This window comes from Mauremys mutica, chromosome 12 (assembly GCF_020497125.1).
Source record: "Mauremys mutica isolate MM-2020 ecotype Southern chromosome 12, ASM2049712v1, whole genome shotgun sequence".
NCBI classification, from domain to species: Eukaryota; Metazoa; Chordata; order Testudines; family Geoemydidae; genus Mauremys; species Mauremys mutica.
The window spans coordinates 75,658,149-75,666,543 of record NC_059083.1 but is presented as its reverse complement, the minus strand read 5'-3'; positions in this window follow the sequence as shown (position 1 = coordinate 75,666,543).

The window sequence follows — 8,395 nt, the reverse complement described above, 5'->3', positions numbered from 1 at the left end:
AAGCTGCCCAATGGTCATAAGAACATAAGAATGGTCATACTGGATCAGACCAAAGGTCAGTATCTAGCCCAATATCCTGTCTTCCAACAGTGGCCAATGCCAGGTGCCCCAGAGGGAATGAACAGAACAGGTAATCATCAAGTGATCCATCCCATCGCCCATTCCCAGCTTCTGGCAAACAGAGACTAGGGACACAATCCCTGCTTATTCTGGTTAATAGCCCATTGATGGACCTATCCTCCAGGAATTTATCTAGTTCTTTAAAAAAAAAATTTTTTTAGAACTTTTTTGAAGGTCAAGTTACTGTACATTTCCACCAGCCCAACATATGACATGTTTTTATACTAATTAGCAAGAAAAAATCATGTATGCTGAAGAAACAGCAGAGCACACAAAAGCCTGATCCAAAGCTCTGTGAGGTCAACAGAAAGACACCAGTGGGTTTCGGGTTGGATCCAAAGCAAGTATGAAATGTTTTACAGCCTCTTTATGCCCACTTGTCACAGGTGTAAATGCCAATGTGCAGTGCAAGACAGTGAGGAATTAGACCCATCCATTTAAGTCAAAAAGCAGAGCTACATCCCTTTTCTAAAGCTCTTGAACTCACTAAGCTTTATTTTCTATCTGCTGCATCTTAAGGGGCTTTTTGATAATTTACTATTTACATGTGTTACCCGCCACGCTGAGAGTGAAGCATGTGTCCGACTTCATTTTGCTTTTTTCAGACATTAATGAACATTGGCGAGGGACTTCTCCACTAACTCAGTTGTTGGTATTCACCCTGGCAACAGCTGCTCTAAGTGAAAGTCTTTTATGCTCTCTCCAAATTTCCCAGCCAGGGACCTGATAATGTGCTGCAAGAAAAGTTAATAAAAGTAATTGGCCTCAATGCAGAGAAAACAAAATATAAACGTGGGGAGGAAGGGTGGAGGGAGAAGAAAGGGGAACTTGAACCAATTTAAGTTTTCATTCTTTCAACTGAGCACCTGGCAGGAACTCACCCACTGATATTATTATTTCTGTAGCATGAAAACGTGCAGGGAATTAGTATTGGAAGGAATCATCATCAGAAGAGGGAATCCCTGAGCTAAAGAATTCACATGCTAACAACATGGACAAGTAGGGTGCAAATAAAGCAATAGCAAAATAACGGGGTGATAAATGGACCTATGGGGAGGATATTCAAAATGGTAAAGTGACTTCGGAGCAAGTGAGTTGATCTTAAAACAAGAAGATAATGCATTTTAGTCCTGGCCCTGCCACAGCCCCACTAGATGGCCTCCATTTTAGGCCTCCATTTTAGGCCCTGCCACAGCCCCACTAGATGGCCTCCATTTTAGGCCTAGCGCACCTAAAAATCTCCACTTGTCCCTCTATAAAATGCCTCCCCAGAGTGCTGTGAGCATTCTCCCTTGGTGCTTCTAACCCTCTTATTAATGCGGGTTCCAGGCACTAACGTTTGCCCAGCACTTTGAAATTATACAACACCACGTCAGCGCGAAATGAAAGTGGAGCAGATTGACGCAATAGAATATTTATACATTTTTATGCAAAGACGAGGTTTTAGGCATAGGCTTGGAGAGCTGAGTCTTTTATTTTTAAATGTTGTGTTGTGTGAATTCAGCGTGCAGAAAAGGTGCCAGACTAACAGCCCTGGAGAATAAAGTTGTCTGTTTAGCGACTAGTTAGCTAGGTTCTTGGAACAGTGTTTATCACCACGGTATCTGAGCACCTCCCAAAACAAATCAAACTCACACTAGGTCAGTGACCTTTGTCTCTGCTCTTTGCTCTGGCCTTCACCTCTTTTGCTGATTTTAGTTGCAGTGGTGGGAAGACGAAGTCACAGAAGGACATTTCACACTGAGATCTGAAGGCTGTGGGATGGGTGGGTCATTGTCATCTCCCCAGCAATGAATTACAAAGCCTTGGCACTATTGCTGAGAAAGTCCCATCTGCTGGTTTCATGAGCTTCATAGTTCCTGTGGAGAACAGCGAGAGAGAAGAGATCATTGGGAAGAGGGAGGCGCTCTCGAAGATACATAGAGACAGTTCCTGGGAGAATCTAGAAGAGTAACACTGAGACCTTGAATTTGCCCCAGTATTCTCCAGGGAACCATTCGGGATGCCAAGTGCGGTGGTAGTGGTGGTGGTGGGGGGGGTTCTGGGATACAAATGCAGGAACTAGACATGCAGAACCCTGAATTATGAAACAAACTCAGGTTTATAAACTCCAGCCTTACCAAGTGAGAGCTTTAAAAAGGGGTATGTGTGCATGAATAGTGCCGGTCAATGCAATTTGAGATGTAGGGTTATTTTTAAAACAGAGAGTGTTGGAATAACAAACTATTCTCAGTTGTACGGCACTTGCACTGGAAAAGGACGGTTTTTCATGCACCTCACCCAATCACATCCCTTTCCATTATCAAAGGGACACATGACAAAGCAGCCCCATGCTGAAGGAAACGAGAAAAGGGAAAAGAAGCCCAGCTGAACATGCAATACGTCCATGGGAACTCCCAAAGGAGTAAAGGGACCAATGAGAGAGATCAAAAGAACCAATCTAGAAAACACAGATGAAGTTTTTTTAGATGGCGAACTATTGTTAATTACTATTATTACATACAGAAGCACTTAGGGGCCTGTTGTGATGGTCTCTGTAGACTAGAACGGGGAGGGTCTGGTGTTCATGAGACAATCTCTCAATTAAAATGTGGCCCACACCATGAAAAAGTTTGAGAGCCCCTGTGCTGATGGGTTAGCAATGGGGTTTCACTACATTTTAGCATATTGTCACTAGGTCCATGGACAATAAGATTAGTTGGAGGGTTTTTTGGTACAAAACCGATTTCCTCCATTATTTTTGCTGGTTTTTGCAGATTCAAAACTTTCATTGAAAGAATTTTCCCAGGCTCCTCACCTTTCTAGCTTTTTCCATCGCAAAAATAATCTCATTGGCAAAGCTGTAAGTAGATCTGAGGAGTTTCTGGCTCCAGCTGTGGGCACCATCCACCAGCCTATTATTCTCTTGGACCATTCATTCTTCTATAATGTGCAATCAAGCAGCTCTTTCTACTTTCTACAGTCTACCTTAAAGACTCGGTAGACAGTAACTGCCCTGAGTCCAGGACAACATATGTGCACATTATTTCCCTGATGGAATGATCTTATGATTAACTCTGCTTCAGATACATTAATAAGCTGGTCCAGCTTTTATTTGTATTGAACATCTGAAGCTGAATGTTTGCCAGGGGATCTTCTTGAGCAGCATCTGGTAATGGGGAAGGATAAAGGTAAAAGCTTTCCAGCAATAAACTCAAAAGAGATGAGTGTGTCCACGCAGCCTTTAATAACAACACTCATGGAGTTCTTTACCAGGGTCAGGAGATCTGGGTGGTGTTTCTGTCTTGCCCACAGGTTTCAGAGGAGCAGCCGTGTTGGTCTGTATCCGCAAAAAGAACAGGAGTACTTGTGGCACCTTAGAGACTAACACATTTATTTGAGCATAAGCCCACAGACTTGCAGTGTGAACTGGGACAACTCTGTGCCTCAATTTCCCCATCTACCACTGGGCTAATTCTTCCCTATATCCTCAAAATGCTGTAAGGCTTAATCGATGTTTGCAAAGAACTTTCAGCACCTGGGTAGGAAGGCACTAGAGAGGTGCAAACTTATCATGGCCGCTAATGAAGGTATGTTTATTTACAGGTGCCAATTTGGTTTTTGACCCATTAAAAAGATTCGAACACTGCAAAGGGCATCTGTCTCAGCACCAACATGGCTGTAGTCTGGCACTGGATCCCTTACCGGACTCCAGAGGTATGCTCAGAACTGCTCAGCAGGTTAAAGCTGAAGTATCAGGTGTCAGTACAGATACTTTCCAGCTAGCAGCCTACAACAGAGACTGGAAAATAGTCAGACGATGAGAGTGAGCCTGAAGAGGGGCCATGTTACAGTCATTAGTGCAGATATTTTAATTCAACGCCAGCTTTTGGGACACATGAATCTTCAGGCCCAGGGGACTGCAGATGCAGACACTCTGTTCTATGAGTGCATGCCACTCATCCTGCCCGCTGCTGGCTCGTTTGAGGCATACCCCAGGCTTCAGGCCACCTTCATCAACACATGGGAGGGAAGATCCAACGCCTCCTTCTCGTTCTCACCTTTTCCCATGACTAGGTCAGGAAACAGGGTTGTGGGGGGGGAGGCCCATTGTTCTCCATCCTGTCCTGACACTAGAAAGGAGGAGAGTAAATGGGACGGAGAGGAGAGTTTGAGGATATGGGGCTCAGAGCCTAAGGGTAACGCCAGCAACTAAGAAGAAATCTGCAGACAGAGCTGTTACAATGGAGAGAGAAGAGTGCAGGGAGATCTCTTGTTCTGGGACATTTTCGCTGACCCCACAGCAGCAGAGCTTTCCTAACACTGCAGGTCATAGGCCTGTTGGTCAAGCTTGCTATTCAAAAGGCACTGAAGTCACCCACCGTCTGCTACAGTATTGTGTATCTATACTGAGTCCTTCGCATAAATGCTCCACCTATACACGCCCATAAAGAGTAGCTACTTTATCCTCCCTCGGTTCAGAACACACCACCGGGCTGTCTCTCTCCACTTCAATATTTGAGTGTCACCTTCTCTATCTGCCACCCCAGAAGCACAGTTAAGCCTTTTCAACCCTAACCCCCTCCCCACCCCAGAGTTCCTTGTCAGCTAGACAGCGCCTCATCAGATGTAGGTGTCCATCCATCGCTGTTTGCTACAATTTTATTATGGCCTCTTCTTGCTTGAGCAGAGAGTTAATTGGTACTATTATAAATCTTGCCCTCAACCAACAAAATTATAGTGCATTACACCCTAGCAACTGTTGTTACTTGACAGACAGATGCATCTGTTGCCTACTTGGTAAGCCAGATCCAAGGCACATAGGCAAGGGAAACAGGTTGTGGTTAGCAGCTAATGGAAAATGGGGACAGCTGGAATTTCCCCCGTTTACGGACAGATCGAATTTTAACTCCACCAGGACACTGAGGATTGGAAAGTTAAACGCAAACCAGGTATGTGTTTTTGCTTTGGTAAGACTGAAAAATGGAGCAGAAGGAGCAAAAAACAAATATAACATGACACAGAGAAAGGGAGAGAGAAATTCTAATGGCTTCAATATAGGCAGGGCGCACATCCTGCCAGCTTAAACTGTGAGGACATCTGGTCTTCATAGTCTATCTAAGGTACCAGCAACATTTCTAATGGATCCCTAATATTTAAAACTCAGCTGTCAGCTCGGTCCCTTTCTTGGGCTACACAGTGCAGAGGCAGAAAGTCATTTTGTCCCTACATCTATTGCCAGGCTTTAATACAAGCTATGCTCCCAGATACTCACCTAGCGTAAAAAGCAGCATCGCTACATTAAAGCTGACAGAGCTACGCTGAGCTACCCCAGCTGAGGCTCTGGCTCATTGTTCATAAATAAAGTTACTTTTCCCCTCTGCAATGGCCGCATATAAAACAAAACTTTCCCACCCCTCCAGGAAGGAGGAAATCCAGTCTTCCTGCATTGGTCTGCGGTGGGTCAAAGAGGTTTATGAAGAAGCAGCAGCGTGTGGCTGTAAACACAACCCACTGGTAAATGTCAACATTATTTATTGAAAAGACATTTTTATTATAAATACATTTTAAATGTAGCAGTAAAATACCTTCTGTGTTACCATGAGTCTTTACAAGTTAAGGGAGTGCACCAAGACAGTTATTACATTGTAAATAGATACTGGAAAGCCTCATCCTCAACGCATTTTTACAAGGAATCATGAAGTGGTTAAGACAAATCAATTTGAAAAAAGCACCGGAAATGGATTATAGCTTCGTTGTGGTGACTGGTAAGAGTGATCTGAATTTTTAGAAGATGTAAATCATTCAGGGCACTTTACAATCTTTCTCCACTTCTTAGGAGGTTTGCCACAACTTATTTATTTATATGCCATTTGTCTCTAAAAACTGCAAAATCTGTCTCACTGTAAACTCTGCTTATGTCATCAAGGAAATTGTATGTGTCCATCTCCTAACGAAAGGGAATTGACTAGTTCAGTTTTATACCTTCACGGGTGATTCAAGATTATCCATTTGCCAGGTTTATGAACAAATTTGTATTAAGGTGAAGATCAGACCTGTAAAGGGGGCTGGCCTAAGGTCTATACACTAGGGGTTTGAGCCTAAGTGTGTTGAAGTCAATGACAAAATTCGCATGGATTTTAATGGTGCAGGAGCAGGGCCTAAGTCCCTGTGAAGCCTTCAAATTATGCCTTTTGGGGTGAATTATACTTCCAAAGAGCCTAACCAAGGCTTCCTGCTCCAGTTTAAAGCACTTAAAATGGGTCTTCCTTTGATTTGGTATCTCCAGAGCAGACGTGTTTCTCCAAATGCCATCTCTGGGAGCATGCTCCTACGGTTCCATGCTGGGTTTGAGATCAGAAAGGTTATTACCTTGGCATAGCGTTTATAGACTACACAGGAGATTTTCTAAAGTGCCTGCCTGACTTTACTGGGACTTGTGCTCCCGAATCCCTCAGGCACTTCTTTAAATCTTCCCCCAAGCTCATTAGGGATAGGCGGAGGGGGCATCAAAATACCCAACCAGCCTGGGTAAGGCAGCACCAAAATATTTGTGAATAATTGGGTACCCATGTAGTATACACAATGTGGAAGTCAAGAGTTGTACACCAGTTAACACCTGCAAGACACACCAGTAACGTTAATGGGACTATTAATTTCTGTGGATGATATAAAAAACTTGTTTAAATGGTCCATTCATTGTCCAAGCCCTTCTTTTCCATAAACTTGAACGAGAGATAGATCAGGCTCATTTACCATACTATCTACTTAATTCACCATTTTCTTATATGACTTTATGTCCTCTTACTAACTTGCCACGTTCATGGTCCTACCTGTAGGAGCTCACCTAGCCAATTGCTTGAGCACACCGAGTCTCCGTCAGACCCAGAGTTGGAGCTGACTGCAAACTCTATACTGAATTAATATATTAACTTCTCAGTACAAGACCATATAAAATAATTCCTCACCATGTAACAAATATACAAATGTGCTTTTTGCTGAATCTATTACAAGTTCAGAACTATCATCACACCTTGATAATCTCATTTTCACCTGCTCCTGTAGCATGCACCTGTGATTTGTCAACAGCGCAACTGGCTGTGGCATGAGACTGCAAGGTAGAACAACACCCTCCCCCCAAACTTACCCTGGAAAGATGCATCTGTTTTATAAATGCAAAAATAAACACAAATCGCAGATGGATTAAGAAAAAAAAACACTTTAGCTTGCTCCTCCTCCATTGCTTGGCGCAGTCCCAGTACTGCACCACAACAACGTGTCACCCTATGAATGTTCACAGTACATCACAATTATTGGAAGGTCTATGCTGATCCACACTACAGAGGCACTGGTTTGAATGAGGGATGGACAAATGCCTGACTCAGACCTCATGACTTTGAAAATTCAACTCAAGTGTTATGGGTCGTGCCTTCCATTTAGCACAGACTACGAAAACTGGGGCAGAGATGGAAAAGAGAAAATACCATGAAATATAGAACAAGGAGCAGCCAAAGAGGAGAAAAATACTGAGAAATCTGGAATGGTATTACCCTATGTATTCAAAAGTGACCAGTATTTGATTTTGGGTGTCCAAATTGTGATACCTTCAAGGAGCCTGGTTTTCAGAAATGCTGAGCACCCACCATCTGAAAATCAGGCGTGTCAGATCGGTCACTGAAACATGGAGGCAGCTAAAACCACAAGTTGCTTTGGAAGATTGAATCTACTTTCTGTGATGCAAGATCCATTTTGGCCAGCCTCGTTTGAGACAGTTCTTTATCATTAATACCTAGCACTAGGTTCCCTTTAACTAGAAAACAAGCAGTGAGTATCTGCTTAGGGTTATATTAATATTCTAAAAGTCAGTCCATAGAAAGTTAGGAAAGTAACTTCTCTCTGATCAGCTGTGCATGTGTCCCCTGCTCATGTGGAGTAGATTCCTCTTAACAGCAGCCACAGTGATTTCAGAGCTATTCAGGAGGCCTGCTTGCTTGCGGCCGTGCTTTCTGAAATATGTCTTTGTATCCTAGTCATAATTAGCCGTTTTTAAATGTGCTAGTGGTAGAATGTAAACATTATGGGTAAAATCTTGCCCCCATTGAAGTTAATGGCAAAACACCTATTGACTTTGATAGTGTCAGGATTTCACCCTATATCTGTAAATAAACAGACCTCACCTAAAGACTGGGGTAAAATTTTCAGCAGTGCCTAAGTGGCTAAGGAATCTAAGTGTTATTTTCAAAATCAACATGATTTGGGCACTTTTGAAAATTGGACTTAAGACCCCTAATTCACT